The 20,717-nt window shown below is 44.7% G+C and overlaps 1 long non-coding RNA gene and 1 other non-coding gene across 4 annotated transcripts; both read left to right on the forward strand.

Moving 5' to 3' along the window:
• The first annotated feature begins 3,295 nt into the window (after positions 1-3,295).
• LOC132425979 (uncharacterized) lies at positions 3,296-20,096 on the forward strand. 3 transcript variants are annotated; one of them, XR_009519563.1, is made up of 6 exons: positions 3,296-3,496; positions 4,520-4,631; positions 6,799-9,476; positions 12,851-12,988; positions 18,116-18,172; positions 19,708-20,096. It is a non-coding gene; the product is annotated as an uncharacterized lncRNA (long non-coding RNA). The 3 variants fall into 3 exon arrangements; XR_009519561.1 differs by lacking the exon at positions 19,708-20,096 and having other exon boundaries at positions 18,116-18,564; XR_009519562.1 differs by lacking the exon at positions 19,708-20,096 and having other exon boundaries at positions 3,297-3,496; positions 9,412-9,476; positions 18,116-18,559.
• LOC132426364 (small nucleolar RNA SNORA26) lies at positions 13,240-13,361 on the forward strand. Its single transcript, XR_009519661.1, has one exon. It is a non-coding gene; the product is annotated as a small nucleolar RNA SNORA26 (small nucleolar RNA).
• Positions 20,097-20,717: the final 621 nt, after the last annotated feature.

Genomic DNA, 20,717 nt, shown 5'->3' on the forward strand with positions numbered 1-20,717 from the left:
CTTGTATTCTCTCAGGGGAGATCCTGCGTTGCCCTGGGGAGGGGATTACTCCCAGATATTTGACTTCCTGCTGTGCCAATTGGACCTTGGACTTAGAGACTTTATAGCCTCATTTGGCCAAAAAGTTAAGGGTCTGGGTAGCATGAGTTAAGGCTCTCTCGTGGTCTGGGGAGCAAACAAGAAGGTCATCCACATACTGGATGACAGTCCCTTCTTCCAGGCGTAGATCTTGGAGGTCCTAGGCCAGGGCCTGGCCAAAAAGGTGAGGGCTGTCTCGGAACCCTTGGGGGTAGGGCTGTCCAGGTGAGTTGTTGTTCTCTATTCCCTTCCCCACGTCACTCAAAGGCAAAGAGGTAGTAGGACCGCGGGTCCAGAGGTATGGAAAAGAAGGCATCCTTTAAGTCTAACACAGTGAAGATAGGGGTGTTGCAGGGAGAACTGTAAGGAATAAGTAGCCCATGTTGTAAAAATTTGGATATGAGATGCTGCAGTCCCCTTGGGGCTTCTGGGCGAATTGGATATTGTTTCTGACTGGGGAAAGAGTTTGGCTCCTTTAAGGTGATAAGCACTGGGGAGGCGGTTATAACTCCCCCTGGCATTCCATCGGCCCAGACCTGGGGGCCTACTGGCAACTCAGCTAAGGCTGGTGTGCCAGTCCTCAGAGGGGGCTGTGTCTCTAAGACTAAGAACTGGAGGGGTGTTACTGCAGTGGTTCCCCCAAGTAGCAGTCTGGTTCACAGCTTGTTCATGATGCCCCTACCTAACAGTGGGTGGGGGCATTCAGGTGTGACCAGGAAGGAGAGAATGTATATCCTTCCCAGTAACAATACAAAGGGAGAGTGAAAGGCCTAGTAGTAAGTTTATCCGAGACGCCTGTAACCTGACAGGAGTCGGAGGAGAAGGGTCCAGAGAAGGAAACTAGGACAGAGTAGGCAGCCCCCGTATCCAATAAGAAAGATATGGTCCTACCTGCCACATCCAGGTTTGCCCTTGGCTCCAGTCCAGTAATACTGACATTAAACAGGGGGTCCATCTGGAGTGGAAGGCCCCTGTCAATCTAGGGCTGCCCCTGGCCCCTCGGCCTTTCAGCCCAAGGGCTGTTGGCTCCTCAATGGCCACTTCTTTGGCATTTTGGACAGGGTATCTTAGGAGGCGTGTCCTTGTTGGGGCATTCCCTCGCCCAGTGGCCAGGCTTTTTGCAGACTCGGCACCGGTCTTGGCTTCCGTTGGGACGGGTCCGGGCTTCTCCGGATGAGGTTTGCCCCTGTAGGGCTGCCAATAATTGGGCCTGCCTATTTTTTTTTCTCTTTTCCCTCTCCCAAGCCTTGACCTCCTTATCCTGGTCCCAGTTATAAAAGGTAGTGGTGGCTGTAGCTAGAAATTCATCTAGATTAACATTGAGCTCCTGCGTAAGCTTTCGGAGCTTCCTCCTGATGTCCGGTGCAGACTGGGTAAGGAACCTATCCTTTAAAATGGTTTTTCCTTCAAGGGAGTCCAGGTCTAGGTTGCTATATTTAATTATTGCCTCCCTGAGCCTTTCCAGGAAGGCTGTAGGGTTTTCATTGGGTTCCTGGCTGATGGCAGAAAACTTTGAGGAAATAATGGGTTTCCTTCTTCTTGTTTTGAGTCCAGCTTTTATACAGATTATAAGATGTTCTTTTTCCCATTGTCCATTGGGTTATTGTAATCCCAGTAAGGGTCCTTATGGGGAATGGTGGTATCCCCCACAGGATATTTTGAGCTGGATAAATGGAGGCTGTCCACAAAGTTGCAGGCCTCCTTTAGGACCTTTACTTTCTCAGTATCTGATAGAGTTCGCTCTGAGATTATCATGACATCCTTCCAGGCTAAGTCAAAAGCCGAGTTGTCAACGTAGTGGTTAGGATCATCAGAAAATTTACCTAGTTTCTGTCTGATGTGCTTTAACTCTAGAAGAGTAAAAGTCTTCTGAATGAGTTGGGGTCCAAATTCACCCATTGTCTCCACCAAAGGGCAAATTCTAGGGGGAGGCCTTGTGGGAGTCAGATCTCCCAGGTAAGGCGTTAAGGGGGCTATCGGTGGCAAAGGGGGATTAGATGGAGAATGGGGTGGGTTTAGTGCTATCCCCAGGTTTAAAGATTTTCTCCCTATGGCTCTTATCTGGTTCAGGTTCCCTTTTAGCATGGCCCCGCTCAGATGGATCCTCTCGAGGAGAGGATGGGGGCTGTCTCATCAGGACTAGCACAGCAGAGTCAATTTTACAAGTCTTGCAGAGTTCTTCCTTATCTCTAAGAGCGAAATAGGCTTGAACATAGGGAATCTCACTCCATTTTCCTTGCCGTTACTGGCAGTGAGGACACGCAACATTCAGGGAGAGGAACAGACCATGTGCCAATGGTTCTGTCACCTACAGAGATTCTTTCACCTGGATGAGCAACTGGTTTTTAGGTAGAGGGAACACACCGCATTGAGGCTGTGTCACCAAGAGAGATTCCCTCTCCTTAACGAGCCGTTTGTACTCTCTGGCTCCTGAATCTCATAATAGCGTGGCTATTCCTTCTTTCCCATTGCCAGTGGGCCAAGGCTCCTATGCAGGTGATCAGGACCGTAAAGGCAAGTCCCTGGAGACTCCTGACAGGCTGGCGATTGGCAAGGTCTGGTAAGTGATGGAAACTGTTCTAGGTGGCTGAGGGGAGGAAGAGTTGGTTTTCCTTAGGGACCATGTAAAACAGATGTTTAAGACGACAAGGAAAAGAATGAGGGGATCCCAAATTAGAGCAGTCTGGCCAAAAAGTGGTGTATGGAACTGCTGGAAGTCCTCACAAATATAACAGATTGGGTGTTTGGGGCGGCCATCAGCCTGACCTATCCACAGAAGAAAGCTCCTTCGAGTCTCAGAAACGGAAAAAAGGGCCCCGAAATGAAAGTGGGAAAAAGACCTCCCTGAGTCCCACTGTTGATCTCGGTTCCAGTCAGTGACAGAAAAAATGATTAGGAGGTCTAGTAAGCTGATCCAGAGAGAGGTGTGAAGCCTTCTCTATAGCCGTGATTCAAGGAAGCTGATCAGGAGGTCGGTTTGACAGGAGAGGTGTAAACACTTAACAGAGTCAGAAGGTGGCAATTCGTCCACCGTTGCTGCCGGCAGTGGTGAAGGACTCAAGCGAGAGGCCGGGAAGGAGAGTTGTAGGAAAATAAAACAGCATTAGGGCCATTTCACGTTAGCAGCGACAGAGTAGTCCCTTCTCAGGTGAATGAGGCAAGGAGCAGAGGCATGTAAGGCAGGCGGGGCAACTGTCATGCAAATGGCCGAAACCCCGGGAAGGTGCTACTCAGCCGGCGGGCGTAATCCTACCTTTAGCGAACGTGAAAGCGGGGAAAGCCGTAAAGCAGGCTGCGGGAAGCTGCAAAGCAGGCGCGGGGAAGCCGCAAAGTAGGCGTCGCAAACATACCTCTGATCAGGAAGCCGGGGGAGCTACTAGGCCGTGGCCCAAACGTACCGTTGCGGATTCGACTCACGGTAAGAGCAGTGTCACGGGGTGGACGGTAAGAGCAGTGTCACGGGGTGGACGGTAAGAGCAGTGTCACGGGGTGGACGTACGTTATAACAAAATAGCTTGAACCGAGGAGGTCAACGGAAGGCCCGGACCAGCAATCTCGGTTCACGATAGTAAGCAAAGAATTGCAAACTACCCCGTTAAGCTTAAGCACAAAGCAAAGTTTATTTAAGCATAGGTACACTCTGGGAGGAGGAGAGAGAAGGCGGGAGGAGGAGGAGGGGAGGGGGAGGAGGGGAAGGGGGGAGAGAGAGTGAGTAGGCTGTTTCTGAGAGCGGGCTGTTTCAGCGAAGTGAAGCAAGGCCAAAGCAAACTTTATCGACCCAGAGGTACACTCTCAGAGGGAGAGAGAGCGGACTGTTTCTGCGAATGGAAAACAGCATTGCTATACACGCTTAAGGGTGCTTTTAAGGAGCATTTTGCAGGGAGGCGGGGGTGAGTGACAGGGGATCATTATTTGATTGACAGTCCCGAGCTATGTAACAAGTTTACTGCTGCGCATGCTCTCACCCTTGGATCGCTAAGAAACGCCCACGGGGTGGGGGTGGGGCGGCAAAACCACATGTAGATTTTTTATAATTATGGTATAATGAGTTTGGGTTTACTATAGGTTATACGCCTGTCTGGTCTGGGCATGCGCAGCCGGGGGACCTTCCCTTGTGTTACTGTGCCCCTCTATTATCAGGATAAACTGCCCCCCACACGACCATAGTTTTACCTGTCTGGGTGGTGTCAAGGGAGAGTCCCCAGATGACTGCGTGTGTGACTTGATTTCGTCTTGGTTTTCTCACCACTGTCACCTCCTTGCTGCTAATGTCTAACTACCTAACAAAAGTACTACTTCCACCTAGGTATATCAGGTTATAAATTAAGCAGAGGATAATATTTGTAAGAGACAGCCAGATATAACCAGAACTCATCGATGCTTGTGTTAATACAACATATGGAATAATTGTAGTTATGTGTGTGAATAAATTGGTCCTCAGGTTCTCTACCAGGTTTCATCCATATCCTTTGATGAATCCTCTCTGGCATCTTCAGCATCCATGGCAACAATGAAACACATAAGCCAATATCATACCATGAAGAGCTGGCAAGGTAGGGCATTTAGTACACTTAAAATTCATACCATATCCTTTAAGACATCAGTTAAAATTTTGTGAAATGACTGTTTTGCTCAGGATCAACATATCTACCATTTTGGGCATGTACTTATATATTAGGCACCTTAACTATGTAATTGCAGTTAATCCTAACAGCAATATCATTATCTCCATTTTATTTATGAGGAAGCTGAGAAGATGTAATTTGCTTGAAGGCACACAGCTAGCAAATAACAGAGCCAGGATTCAAAGCTGAGCCTGTCCGGCTCCAAAACTCAGTCAGACTCACATCCATATCCACTCCCACTCCAGCTGTACTAAAGCAAGTGTCCCCCCCATCCCCCCACCAACCTTTTTATTTTTTCTTTGCCATTTTGATACATTCATTTGCAGCGTGTTAAACTGGCTTTTTACGTAGACTTTGTTTGTTAATGGATGTTAATACTTCTGTTCTAGAACTAGCTTTCCCTCCAGGGGGCCCAGGAACATTTCAAAGCCACATTGAGCAGTAACAAATATTTTCCTTAACAAACTTCTCACCTAGTCCTAAAGTGATTGTGGATGTTGCCAGTGTATATTTGTGTTTACATCCTGACTGTGAGCATTAGGGCAGGGAAACATCAAAGTTTTGTGGGTGACAAAGAATCACCTCTGATCTTCACTTCAAAGACAACCAAACAAACAAAAAAAGCCCTTCCCATCAACACCTTTGGGATTAATGTCAATTAAGCTTTCTCCTCAACTTGTCTATACAAGTATGCACGTTATAATGAATGAAGCTTGTTAAGAAACCATAAACCTCCTCTAAAATGGCAGTAAAATACCTACAGCACACACATAATTTTTCCTGATGTATTATAAGAATTTTAGTAAATGGACCCTTTTTATGCCTTAGCCCTGATTCTCTAACCCCAACTTTAAAAAAGTGCCAATAAGGCCCCATCAAAAAGAGGGATGAGTGCTGTTTCTAAGCCCCCAAATCTAAACTGACATTTTCTGTAACGTCTGCAGAACTTTCCTTTCCTTCCTCTGCTGAGCCCACATCTAACTATTCCTCTTCATCTGAGCACAAACTCAGCTTCACAAAGCCTTTTGTTCTGGATCTGGAACTTGTTCAAAATTCTCAAGTCTCAAGTCAGAATGGCCATCATCAAAAAATCTACAAACAATAAATGCTGAAGAGGGTGTGGAGAAAAGGGAACCCTCCTACACTATTGGTAGGAATATAAATTGGTACAGCCACTATGGAGAACAGTATGGAGGTTCCTTAAAAAACTAAAAATAGAGCTACCATATGATCCAGCAATCCCACTCCTGGGCATATATCCAGAGAAAACCATGGTTCAAAAGGATACATGCACCCCAATGTTCATTGCAGCACTGTTTACAATAGCCAGGACATGGAAGCAACCTAAATGTCCATTGACAGAGGAATGGATAAAGAAGATGTGGTACATATATACAATGGAATACTACTCAGCCATTAAAAAGAATGAAATAATGCCATTTGCAGCAACATAGATGGACCTGGAGATTATCATACTAAATGAAGCAAATCAGAGAAAGACAAAGATCATATGATATTGCTAATATGTGGAATCTAAAAAAAAAAATTATACAAGTGAACTTATTTACAAAATAGAAGCAGACTTAGAGAACCAACTTATGGTTACTAATGGTTACCGGGGTGGGGAGGGAATAGTTGGGGGGAGGGATAGTTAGGGAGCATGGAACTGACATGTACACACTGCTATTTTTTTTTTTTTTTTTTTTTTTTGCGGTACGTGGGCCTCTCACTGTTGTGGCCTCTCCCGTTGCGGAGCACAGGCTCCGGACGCACAGGCTCAGCGGCCATGGCTCACGGGCCCAGCCGCTCCACGGCATGTGGGATCTTCCCGGACCGGGGCACGAACCCGTATCCCCTGCATCGGCAGGGGGACTCTCAACCACTGCGCCACCAGGGAAGCCCCACACTGCTATTTTTAAAATAGATAACCAACAAGGACCTACTGTAAAAAAAAATAGAAATTTAAAAATTAAAAAAAAAATTCTCAAGCCTACCTCCACCTCCATCTCTTCTGGGACATGGCAACCTGAGGAAGGAGGCCCTGCTCCTGGAACTCTTCTGGGGCTGGTTTTGTGTCTCATTTCTGTCTCCACAGTGCCCGGTGCTACCTCGACCACATCACTTACTGTCTGACCATCATCCATGAACTCTTGGAGAACCAGGACTATGTTTGGATCATCTTTGTATCCCAGGCACGTAGCCCGGTGCTCAGCACAGCTGGTGCTCAGTTAGTGCCTGTTGCCCAATTAAGTGCATAAATGGAAGTGAGAGCACCCTTCACCCATGAGGCTGAAAATGAGAGCCCCCAGGAGTCTGGGGAAGGAGAAGGAGAACCCCTAGCGGTATATGTCATCTGGAGCAAGGACAGGCAGTTGGAGGATGTGATGTAGAAAGGTCAGAGGGAGGCAGAGGAAGTACACTTAGTAAGTAGAAAGGGGCTCATGAGGCACAGGCTAAGTTGAGGTAGATGATGAATGACAGCCGTTACTGGGCACACGCTAGAGCTTCAGGCCCCAGAGGGCTGATATCATTTTCCTTGTAATCAGTGTCGATGATAGATGCTATCCTTTTTAACTCTTCCCATCCAGAAGTGTTTGGCTAGGATTCTGTATTTCTGTATTATTTATGTGAGGTCTATGGTAATGTGGTAGTTCCCTCCTTTGTGTGATAAATGCTTAAAAGCTTCCTCAGTTGTGTACACTCATGACCTTCATGATGGGTCTGCCCAAAAAGGAGCTTGGTAAGACCCTCAGGCTGGATCAGATTACCTGTAAGTAGTCTATTATTGAATTTGATTAAGGGCATTATGAAATACCTTAAAATGGTTTTTAAACATTTTCAATTAAAATGCCCTGAATTTAATAATTCATTCAGTCAACAAATATGTGTTGAGCTTCAAGTGTGTGTTAGCTACTATGTTAGATCTAAGGAGATGGCCTCGTACAGCCCACGGTCTTAGTTAAAATTAAAGTAGGAAAAGTATATGTAAAAATGTTGCACTTTTCCCATTCCCTCTATACTTCTAACAGCCACTGCCATGAAGAATACGGAAGACTGTGAACACAAGCAAAAGACAGAATATCCATTATTTTACATTTCATCTGGGTTCTGGCATCTATAAAACGGGTGATTTCTCCTCTGAGTTTCTGAAATAAGATAAGACTTGATATGGGAGAATTTTATGAATATGGATTCATTTTCTTCATTGTGTAAAATTCATCTCAGAGTCCAGATAACAAACATTAATAATAGCATGGCCAGAAGCACAAAGCAAATATGTTACATGGACTCAGTTGCAGTAAACAGAATTCACATCAGCAACTGCAGCTCAGCTGGTCTCAGAGCCCCGGAGGTAGGGAGGGGCTGCCCCTTCCTGCTCTGCTCCTCCTTCAAACTCATCCAGGAGAGAAGCCCTTCCTTCCCTGGGGAAGAGGAAGGAAGGGAGCAGAGACAGACAAGCATGTTATTCTACTAGAAATACCTCCACCTGGAACCTCTAGGCATAGGGAATTAAGCACTTCCCACTAACCAGCTATGTATTTTGAAATAGTTGATTTCGTTCCTTATGATTCTGACCTAGATTCTGTCTTTCAGAAACAAGTAAATCATAATGTGTATCTGACCTAATTGCTGAAATAAGGACTGCGTTCTCCTACAGTGATGTAGACCAGTAACCATTGCCTAGGATGGAAAAGATACTCTCTGACTAGTCAGAGCTCTGCAAAAGCACCACGTTTAAGAATTTTTCTTCCTTCATGTACCATCAATCCCAGGCCTGCGGCATCATATTGGGATTGATGGAAAGATCTCAGAGTGATCAACAATCATTCTAAAGCACATTATCACAAACTTCTCAACTGGCTTGACATGTAAACACGTGGACCATATCCTGACACGCCAACTTACTTCTGGCATGTTTTTTCCAGCAAGCTAGCCTCATTCAACATGGCTTTAATAATGTATTTCAGTCTTACTAATCTTACTGAAAATAACAGTTTTGAAAAAACAAATAGACCTCAATTTATAAGGCAACCCTTTCACTTCCTACTGTTTTGATTATCACTTGAAAGATTTATCTTATTCTCCTTTTTTTTTAAATTTGGATACTGGAATTTTAAAGAGCAGCTGATAAAGTACATATTCCAGACTTTAAAGTTTTAGCCTAATATTAACTCGTCAGAAAAAAAAATCCAGCAGATTTTCATTTTTCATGAAAATATAGCAATAAAAAGGTATCTGCGGTTACAAAACAGGCCAAGGTCATTTGTGGCTCTCATTAATCCTGCCCCTCCTGTGAAAAAGGCTAAAAGCATTGCCTACATTTTGCAGATGGAAAAAAAGCAGGTTCCATCTTGCTCTGGGTATAATAGCAAAGCCTGTGTGTGGTAGAGCCAGAAATAGAAGCTGGAGGGATTTGTGTTCCTTTTCTGATGTAGAACAGGACTCATCTGAAGCAGTCTCATTAAATTGTGCTACTGAAGAAGCAGGTCTGGCTCTTCACTCCATTTTCTTTAATAGAATTAAATAGTCCATTTTTTGCTGTACTTTCAATTGGATACCTTATGCTAATTAGTTTAACTGGCCAAATATAATTTATATACTACTTTCATAGAGTACATTGGATGCTAAGCATAATGGATGTTGACTAAAAATATATATTCACAACCTAAAAGTTGAGAGTTATGTATTATTTGGTGGAAATTTTTAGGACTTCAAGCCTGGGAGGTAGCAGCATCTCAAGTAACCCTGAGAGAACTGCTCCAAGGAGGCGAGGTAAGGGCCGGGACATATAGGAGTTTTGCAACAAAGGGCAGGTAGTCTGAATGTCAAAAGATTATTGTAAATTAAAGAAAACCAGATATCTCAAGTTAAGGAATTTAGCGCTTTTCTATGCATAGGAAGATGCAAGAATCTGGGCTCACTGAAATCATTCCTTTGATATGCACCTCAACTCTCCAGGCCAGTATCCAGTGTTTTCACATCGGTGTTTCCTCAGGACTCACCATAGGGAGTGGCTGCAGTCTGATGGCTGCTAGATGGCAGGTATTCTTTTCCTTCTTGAGTTCCCTTGGGGCTCACCAGGTTACCTTCAGCTGCGGCTGCAATCGCTGATGACTGTGACATCCTTTGTTTACTGACAAGGCAGGCAATACTCCATTTCTCATGGATAACATGTAATTATTTTAAAGAGCGCTTTTTTTTTTAAGAAAAAGCAATATTTAAAATCCAGTATAATCAAATACTATAGGACAGCAAGTACCATTGTTCAGGTTCAGCTGGTCAACATGCAACTTCTAATATGGCTATCAACATAATTCTAGATTTTCTCAGAGTTCTAATTGAAATTCCACAATCACTCTTAGGGAAAAGCACCTTCAAAGTTACAGAAATTGAGAATTCCATGCTGCCATCCTGTGTCCACCATTTGGCCATTGCAGCTATGATTTCAGTTTCCTTCCCTAAGGTTATGTTTGTGTACACGTGTTGGGGAGGAACCTGACCCACTGTTTGGATGTGCTCACAATTCCTAATATGTTTACCAGCCACCTAAACTATTAGAGTGGCAGGAGAACAGCCCTCAAAAAATATTAGCAATATGTGGGTCCTCTGGTACAAAATGAGAAATCGTGTACCCAGTAGGTGGCTGAAAGGAGTAAATAAGCTAATCTGTGTAGAGCAGTTTAAGGAGTTCAGAGCATGTAGTAAGTGGGCAATAAAGGTTAGCTCTTACTGTCTTCAACATGCTGGCCTGAACACATGCCAGCCTTGCAAACATCAACTTTTACTGACCTGCATGTATACAACACATTGTTAATGAGCATTAATATATGGGCAATTTTGTGGTCTACAAGTTCTGGCAGCCACCAGCACCTCCAGATAACCCCACCCTCCACACCCCAGTCCCCTACCCCCAAGCCCAGTTTATATCATGCCTATCCTGCATCTCTCTCCATCCCCATCCCTTGGCTCTTTGTGCAGAAATCACAGCAGCCTTCGTACATTCCCATCAATGCACTGAGCTCCTTCCTGGAGCCCACACTCTGCACATGCTCTTCCCTCTACGTGGAACTAAACCCCAGGCTCCTCTGCTTTGCCTCATAAACTCATCTTCAATTTTCTGCTTAATCACCCCTTCCTCAACCTCACAGCTGAGTCTCTGACCTCCATCTTAGCTCTTAAGTGGTAATTTCACATTTTAAAAATGTGATTCTTGTATTAATATGTTTTACCCACTAGACTAAAAGTTCCACATGGGCAAGGTCCATGATTTGTTCTGTTTGTTTTTCTTTTTCTTACTATCTGTGTACCTCTAGGTCTACCACAGGGCTTGGCATATGGTAGTTCTCAATACACATGAGTTCTATAAATGAATAAACACAGCCCAACAGGAGGCAATTCCTTCCAAGGACTGAGCATTTCTGTCTTTCCACTTTATTTCACAATCACTGTTCCCCTCACCTCTGGCTTTACTCAGCTGTACTGTGAAAACACACATGTTTTGGAAGGTAAAAATAGCTTGGGGAAAATAAAAGGTAATTTAGAAGGGAGAGGGAGGAAAAGAGACATCAATGAAATAAACAGAGTTATAAATGGGGCAGTGAATCAGCATAAGCAAAGGGCAGTGTGAATAGTGGTTACACCCATTTCTTGAGCCAGACTGAAGAGCAAAAGAGAGAGAAATTTGAAGAGGCAGGAGATAAAAAATAAATAGCCTGGGAGGGCTGAGGAAGCCAATAGGACTGGAGCCCAGACCAGAGCAGTGGGATTGGTGCTGCTCTGGGGGAAGGGTTCCCCCCAGCTGAGAGAACACTGGGAAGGATAAAGCAGGCTGCAGGCCTATTCAGGGCTGGGAGAGGAGACCTGGGAATCTGAAGGGTTTGAAGACCACTATCCCATCCCCATGACAGTTAGCCTCCTTCCCAAGCAGCCTCTCACTAGTGACTGCCACCAGGACTGTGGACCATGTGTCCCGCAGCCCAGGGCCATTGTCCTTGTCCATCTTGGTCCCCTCTGCGATATGGATCCAAATAGTACCCTACTCGGGATCTCTGGTAAAGAGCCTTCCATCATATTTAGTTATTTCTACAGTGAAATATATTTTCCAAAGCAGCACAGTAACGCTAGTCATGATAAGTTTTGCTTCTTTGTTTCTTAGTGCCATAAGGGGCATTTGTTCACAGCAAAGACTACTGTCTCTATCTTTAGTTTTCCAAGTTGTAATAAAATACTTAGGTTTTTCTCCTTATCACTTATTACCCTACGACATTTTATTTTTACATCTTGATTCTGTTTTTGTTCTCCACTAGAATATCAAAGGCCTTTGTTTCACCTTTTTAAAGACTAGAAGGGTGCATGGCACGTAGTAGGCACTCAAATTAAACTGTGGCATAGGAACGAGCAGCTCTGCATTCTAGGGGGTTGTGTGACCGGGAGCCCTGGACCAGGCGCTAACCTGAGGAGAGGATACAGGAGAAGGCCTCGCTAGGAGAGTTCTTGTGGAAGGAACGTTGGCCTGGGAGAACCAGATGCACGAGGGCTAAGGCCTGGGGAAGCGCCAGATAAATCCGGTTTCCGCGCGCGGACTCCCTGTGGCTCCAAAAAGCACGCTCGGCTCAGTCAGCTAGCTCTCCCGCCTCAGCCAAAGTCGAAAGGCCGGGGGCCCCGCCCCTCTCGGCCAGAAACTTCCCTGGGATTGGTTGCCTACACCACGGCCCTCCTCCCGTCCTGCCCCCTCCCCAACCGTCCCGGGGGTTGGCTGCCCGCCCCGCAGCCCTCCTCCAGGTCCCGCCCCACCTGCTGGGTCTCCGCGGGTCGTGGGTCTCTTTGTCCCCCGGAGTTGGGCGGTGAGTGTTACCCTAGTCTGCGGTCTCTTGCGGCGGGGAGGGTTCCCGGCCGGTCCGCGGGCCCGGGTGGGGCTGGGCTTGCCTCGCGTCCCCTCGAGCTTTGCCCACCCGGAGCTCCGCTGCTCCCGGCGGCCAGAACGCAGGAGTAGAGCAGCCCTCGGCGGTCCGGGGAGGGGTGGGAGGGAGGGGACGGCAGTGCCCGTCCCGGGGCCGCGCGAAGCACACACACTGCGCCCAGCCTCCCGGAGGCTTCCCGGCCTGCTGGCCCGCGCGTGGTAACAAGTTTAGGCTTTGCTTCCCCAGGGCGCAGCCGCGGCTACTTTGCAGCGGGTTCGGGCCAGGCCCAGCCTGCGGCGGCAACAGCGGGTCTCGGACCGACCGTGAGCCTGGGGAGTTTGTCTCCAACGACTGCGGGTGCAGCGGCCTGAGTTCTAAGCGCAGGTATGTGCTTGTCTTTGAGGGAAATGAAATGACGCGGGCTCGAGCACGTGGTCAGTGACTACTGGAGGATTCCCAAGCACGTGTTTCCGGCTCTCCTTTAACAAAGGAAACGGACGTTCACAAGCAGAACAGCTGCTTCTAGTGGGTTTTCAGACTCGGTTAAAGAAACTGCTGAGGTCCACGAACGTTGACGAGAGAGGAACGCAGGAAATCGTAGAGAACCCTGTGAAAAACCCAGATCGCCCTTTCTTGTGCCCTTTTAAGGTTGACGCAGTGCCTTAAGAGGCTAACACAGAAGGGTAAAGAAAGTCTCCATAAAACCCAGAGAAGAGATTGTAGAACTCCTCTTTGGAGCCTGTCTGGAGTCACAGCTGAACCAGAAGAAAATTTCCTTTCATTGTGAGCACCTTTGTGATATTTTTACACAGCTCCAAGCAGAAGCGATGGATTCAAACTTAACCTTAGCATTGATAGTACAAGTGTTGGTATTTGTCATTGAAGGCAGGGACAACCTGCTAGAATGATATAAAGACTATAAATTGAGAACATCTAAATGCACCAGCTGACAAAGGTCATAAAACCTCCAGAGTCACATTTCACTGGGTAGAAACGAGAGTTACCTCCTCCTGTCATGAAATATCTCAGGGTATGCAAAAACTCACCCCAAATGCTTTGACTCAATTTTGTCCATCCCTCTCCCAAAGATGAACGATTATGCAAATCTTTGTGGGTAGCTGGCTTTTGCCACCAGTGGATTACCAACTTCGCTGCCCCTGCCAAACCCTTATATGCCTTCCTCCCAGATACACCACAGAATCCTTTACTGAAGCATTGAAATTCACATTGTCCATCTCCTAGCCCTCAGATTACTCAGTTTTGACAAACCTTTCCACCTATATTGCCATGAGAAGAGTGGGATAGATGCAGGTATTCCAGGACAACCTTTTCCCTTTCACATACACCCCATAGAATATTTCTCATGTCAGTTGGGATCCTATGGGATCAGACATGCCCCTGTGCCTAAGTACATTAACTTGGCTGCCACCCTGATTCACAAGCCAGTAGCCTTACACAAGTTTCCCCTTTTCACCTTTTTGTTCCCATGCTGTATCAGTTCTTACAAGTCCATAAAACACAACACCTCTCTACTCAATGACAGACCACCTATGAACAAGCCCGTTAATTACCCCTCCATCATCTTGTACCTCACCTTGTACCTAATACTCTTAAACCCCTCATGATAAAGAGCCATTCCACATGGTTACCTTACAACCATCTAGATGATTTCTGAACCACAAGAAGACCTCTTGGACATGTCCTTTAGCAAGCCAGACATGCTCTTCTATGTGATGGCTCTTGTAAACAAAATTTTCAGGGAAGCTGACTATCCCAGAGCAAACATTGCTGCATGCTGCCCACTAGAAAATCAGCCCAAGCTACAAAACTCATAGCTCTTCCTAGAGCTGATACATTGGCAAAAGGGAAAGCTACAGACATTTATACCGACTAGATGAGCCTTTAGAGTCTGTCAGGCTGTTAGCACACTTTGGCAGTTCCACAGATTCTTGACCTCTGCAGGTACTGGTACTTATTATTTCCCAGTGTACCACCTATAAATCTTACCAAGTTTCTGGAGGGAACCAATGTAGCTCAGGGAGTCTTCCAAGACCCACACTGTCCTTTATGGCACTCCAGGTGGACTTTTAGACTTACCTCCAGCCCTAGGCTCTTTTCACTGTTGAGTTATTGTCTGCATGTTTAGTGGATGGTCTGTGCTAGCCAGCTAGACATACTGTTGCCACAACAGTTGTAACAAACTAGTACCTTGGATTATTCCTTGTTTTGGCATTTCTTTATGAACTGAATCTGACGAAGGAACTTTTTTTTTTAATTTTTAAATTTTGCATACAATTTTTAAAGGTTACAGTCCATTTACAGTTGTTGCAAAATATTGGCTGTATTCCCCGTGTTGTGCAGTATATCCTTGTAGCCTACAAACCCAATAGTTTGTACCCTCCAGTCCTCCACCCCTATACTGCCTCCCCCCCGCCTCCACTGGTAACCATTAGTTTGTCCAAGGAACTCACTTTACAGCAGAAACAAATCACTTGCTCACAAAGACTCTGAGAGGATATTTGTTAACATTTCATACTCCCTACCATCCCTTATCCTCAGGGGAAGGAAGACCTTAAAATGTAGACATAAAAAAGAATGCCAGAGGGGAAAAAAAATCTATCTAGAAACTAGACTTATATGGCTAGAAGCATTATCCCTGGCCCTTATACAGATCCAGGATAAACCAAATGGATCCCTTTTGAAATAGTTTTTAGTCACCCCAGTGCCAGCTGGCATCTCTAAACCTTCCATTCCTGGATTGGGCAAGCAACATGGGGACTTGAGTGAACAATTCAGTACTCTTAACTAGTTATATACAAGACCGTCTATACTTGGTGCATCTCATCAACAGGTGAAAAAAGCATGGTCCTCACTGACAGGCCTTGCCATCCCTTTCTTCCAGGAGATGAGTGTACATCAACATTTTTAGAAGAAAACGTACATTGTCACCTTGCTGGGAGAGGCCTTAGGAAGTACTGCTAACCATCTACCCTGTCATCAGAATAAAAGTCCTCCTGGATTCACATGCGATACCAAGCTAGATCCATGTCATCACCCCCCCCAGGACAATTAGAAGGCCATCCCTATGCGTGACCTCAAATTGAGGATTTCAAGAGCTTACTCAGGCTCCAGAAGCAGACGACACCACAGAGTAGACAGCTTTACCCAAGATCTCTGATCAAGAATTTTGTCTCTGTTTATCTTCCCTTGCAACCTCTGCCTGACCTGCAGAATTTTCTGACATAGAAATTTAAACAAAACCCTTCCTCTTTCAGTTACAGAAGGACTGACTGGAGGTTGCTTGTCTAAACCTATCCTCCCTCTGTTCCCCCACTGCGGGCTCCCTTTCAGACTATGTCTTGCTTCAGCGAATTCTTAACTGCTTTTTCAACAGTTTTAGCATGGCCACAACACCCACTCACACCAGTCTTTCAGACCCTGGCCATCTTAACTAATCAGTCTAATTGCTGGTTATGTCAGCGTCTAAATTACGCACCAGAACCTGAACTAGGTTTTGTCCCTGCCAGTGCAAGCACCTGGTGGACCCATTCTGGACAGCGGATGTATGGAAGGCACTCTGCTTCCTCCTGCGGCAGAGTGACTTGGCATTGGGGAACCCCCATGGAGGCTTGAGGTCTGTCCTTCACTCAGGTGAGGGTATTGGAGGGAAAATTTTCTCTTTGCATTGAAAATAAAAACGGCACTGGACCCTTCCTAGGTAACATACCAAAACAATACTGTAATCAAACACTGGTTTGATTCCAAAGACGTTATAAATGAGTTCCAGACTGGTTATTATAATGATACAAATGTTTGCGTAGTCACTGGACAGTATTCCTGGCCTGCAGTCCACACAAATAGGACCTGGAACAGCTCAGCTGTTCCCCTGGTTGGTCTGCCTGATACCCCAGGCCACAAATGGGTCGACCAAAATTCTGGAATGACCTTTCTCGGTAGCTGCTAGAACCAGACTGAAGGTCTCCTCTTACCCGATATTTCGTAGCCTGTTTTGCTCTTACAGCCTGACAGAGGCACATGGGAAATGGAGATATACAGATGCCAACATAACTAATGACAAAGGCCACCATGGCCACCGAACTCCATCCTGGTGGGTCACAGGTTCCACTCTGACCTTGTTTGTGAACACCTCTGGTCTGTTTATTTTGTGTGGCAATAAGGTGTATAAAGGGTTCCCACCTAAATGGTCAGGGCGTTGTGGACTCGGCTACCTGGCACCTTCCCTCACTAGTTATCCCACTTCAAATGCTAGCCGGATTATAAACCTGGGCTCCTTCAGGCATGAAGTAGCACCACGTAGACGCATCCAGCCAGACATTGTAGGCAAGCCACTCATGTATCGCAGTACTGATTCAGTAAGGACCCTTTTTCCAAGCTTGAAAACTTCTGATCTACAAGAAGCAATTCTGAGCAATTCTGTTTCCAAAGTCATGGAACAAGGATTCACTGGCACCCTGCAGACCTTGAAAGCACGTCCGTCAGGGGTTAGCAGTTTCACCTCTGTGCTCTGAAATCGCCGTCTCCTGGCTACACAGGCTGCCCAACAGGGAACACTGTGCCGTCATTGGCAGACAGTGCTGCTCGTATGTAAATAAATCAAAAGAAGTACAGGATAGTTTGAACCGTATAAAAGAACGGGTTGACATCATACATAAAACGAGTGAAGCAAGAATTAATTGGACTGACCTCGAGAATAAGAGACTGGTTCAGTGAAAGATGGGGCTATGTGTTGGGATTTGCCCTTTTATGCTTATTCATCCTTGTTACCTGTGTTTTTGTTCGCAGATCTCTTACCTCCCGACATCTAATCCATGTGTCCCCACAGCAATCTCCCCAGCTCCTTGCCTGTGAAACTTCATGATAGGTTATAACAGGGAAATGAAGGGACTAACCTCACCAAAATGGCATAATGACTATTGAAACTGAGACCATCTGAACAAACAGCAGCTGCTGGGAAAAAAAAAAAACACTAAAAAACCAAAAAATTTTCTCTGAACTTCCCTTTGATAAGTAAAGCAGGTCTTTCTAAGTATTCAGCTGCTGTAAGCCCTCTCTTGCATCAGGACCTGCCAAGGAACTGCGTAAATACATCCTGGGAGAACCTTCCATACTTTCTCACTGAGGCCTTAATACTGTTCCCCACCCCACCCCCATCCTATTAAGCTGGTATATAAATCCTTACTCCCTACAGCATGCTCTTGCCTACATGTATAATAATCTTGGCTCCTATTAATCTGTCTGTTAATTCACAGGCCCCCAAGTACTTCACCCTAAGTTGGTAAAGAAAAAGTTTTCGTCCCAGTAACACTTTTTAGACTTTTCTGGATACTCCAGAGAATGTGTTCAAATACATAAGGGAATTTGGAAACCTTGATTTTGTTGGAAGGTGAAAGAATCCAGTGTACATGTACACAGGCTCTGTGGAAATCCTTTTAAATTTGACTCAAACTGTGTTTAATAACTAACTGAAAACTTCCTTTTTATTTCCCTTAGGGAGAAAGCTGTAGACCATTTAATCTGGGATGATCTGCTGTACTCTCCTGATTTCCCGTGAGCATTTAATCTACGGTCTAAAGGGTCGTTTGTCAGATATGAGTTGTAGCTGTCTTATGATTATGGGCAGCGGCAGCGAGGGGGGGCTGTAGGGACCAAGTGGAGGTAGCATTTATCGTATTGCACGTGTCACTCCGTTGCTCCTGTCCTTACATTATTCCGTTTAATTCTCACACAGTGTTCTTCCCGTTTTACAGATGAATAAATTGGAAGGGTAGATAACTTGCTAAAGATTATGCCATTACTGGGACTTCCTGGTGGTCCAGTGGTTAAGACTCCGCACTCCCAATACAGGGGGCATGGGTTCAATCCCTGGTTGGGGAACTAAGATCCCACGTGCCGTGCAGCGCAGCCAAAAAAAAAAAAAAAGACTATACGATTACTGAAAATAAGAGCAAGATGCAGAACTGGTATTGAGTGTGCAACCTTTCATAGAGCAGAGGAAAGAAGAAAAAATACACAGTCATTCCTCAGAGATATTGCGGGTTTGGTTCCAGACCACTGCAATAAAGGGAGTCACACAAATATTTTGGTCTCCCTGTGTAAATAAAAGTTATGTTTCCACTATACTGTAGTTTATTAAGTATGCAGCAGCAACATATCTAAACAACAATGCACATCCCTTTATTAAAAATAGTTTCTTGCTAGAAAATGCTAACCATCACCTGAGCCTTCATCAAGTCAATCTTTTTTGCAATAGTGACTTCACAGATCACCATAAGAAATATAATAATAATGAAAACGTTTGAAATATTGCGAGAGTTGCCAAAATGTGACACAGATGCAAAGTGAGCAAATGCCGTTGGAAAAATAGAACCGACAGACTTGCTCCACACAGGGTTGCCACAAACCGTCAATTTGTAAAATATGCAGTATCTGCAAAGTGCAATAAAGTGAAGCAATAAAACGAGGTATGCCTGTATGTATACGTACATATACTTAGCTTTGCAAAAAGACAACTGAAAGTTGAATATAAACGAACTAATGAACATTATAGCAAATTGACAACTTCACATAGAGAAAATTATTTCAAAAGTTATTTCAAGCTGTGCCGAAAAATGAACAGTATTCTGGGTACATCCTTAGAGGTGGGTTTATTGTTCATAGTGATATTGGTATCAAAAGAAGATAAAATACGAAAACTGTTCCAGTGGTACAGGGCATAGTAAGAGGGGGGGCTCCTGAGCAGAAGTCCTCTATTGTTCCTTTCCTGTGTGTGTAAGCAAACAGTAGTTAAACTCTTGCACTGAAACTAGAGAAACCATTAAAAGATGAGCGTTCTGCTTTCAGTATTGGGTATTTTGTGGTACCTGGATAGATGAGGGTCATGGGATGCTGAATTAGAGTGGCAGGAGTGTTCTAAGCAATTGGGGGAAGTGATCGGAAAAGAAATCTAGATTCTTGACACAATCTCAATTTTCTTCTGTAAAATGGAGAAAAACAGTAAAGGGTAGGTAGGCCACCACTGCTTTCTCTGTGGCCTTTTTGACAAAAACTGATACAAAGTTTGTTGTTAACGAATTTCCTTTCAGGAGAAGATTGACAGCTACTGACCCTTGGAATTCAGTGCTCAAGGGTCACTTTTAAAGAGGTTTGAGGCACACCAGATTATAAACTTATTTGTATACCTATTGTCTGTTCCCTGGTAGAATGTAAGCTTCACGAGGACAGGCATATTTGTTGAATCACAGTGAAGAGGGTTGTGGTGAGGATTAAGTAATGCATGTAAAGCTGACCTTGGGCATTGCTTAACTAAACGTAAGATAGAGCTCACTTACAGCCAATATGAGTAGCAGGTTTGAACTTTGGCACTGGTTGTTGTCAGATGTAAAGTTCCAAAAACTTATGAATAAAGTTGATTATATGCCATTTTGGAGTTCTGATCATGGCTTACTTTGTTTCCCTTTTCAAGTATTCGGGTACATTAGAAACCTTAATGCATATGTGCAAATCTACTTATTCAGCCCTTGTTTCACACCATTGAGTTCTAACAAAGTTAGGAGGAAAAGTTGTGAAATGAGAGTGTAGTAATTGGAATGTTAGAAAATGTCTCTTGGAAGGATAAGGTCTTATTCTGTCAACTGGCATGAGCGATTTTGAGGTGTGTTTAGCCACACAATATTGCGTTAAAGGATATGCACCTTTTCTGCTTCCTTATGTAAAGTTTGTAGGGCATGAAAAGTTACAGAAAATAGTTTCAAAATTATTAATGGACACATTTTTGATACTTGGATCTTAAGTTATTTTGTAGGAGGGATACTCTCTTTCCATCATTTTGTAACAGATGGAGTACAAGATACATTAGTTGGCAAAAGAGTTTATTAGCCAACTGAAAATCCTCAGATGTTTTAACATTTCATTGAATTACTTATCAACATTTACCAAGACTCAATGAAAGATGCCAGAAAGCAGGGGCCATTGTAATCAATTCTGTTAGAATTAACAGTAATCCTTTGAATGATATTTGTTACAATGATAAATGATTTGAACACCTTAATCTACAAATAGAATTAAGATGGGAGACAGCTTCAAGAAGCACTTG

The sequence above is a fragment of the Delphinus delphis genome, chromosome 5, assembly GCF_949987515.2.
Source record: "Delphinus delphis chromosome 5, mDelDel1.2, whole genome shotgun sequence".
NCBI classification, from domain to species: Eukaryota; Metazoa; Chordata; class Mammalia; order Artiodactyla; family Delphinidae; genus Delphinus; species Delphinus delphis.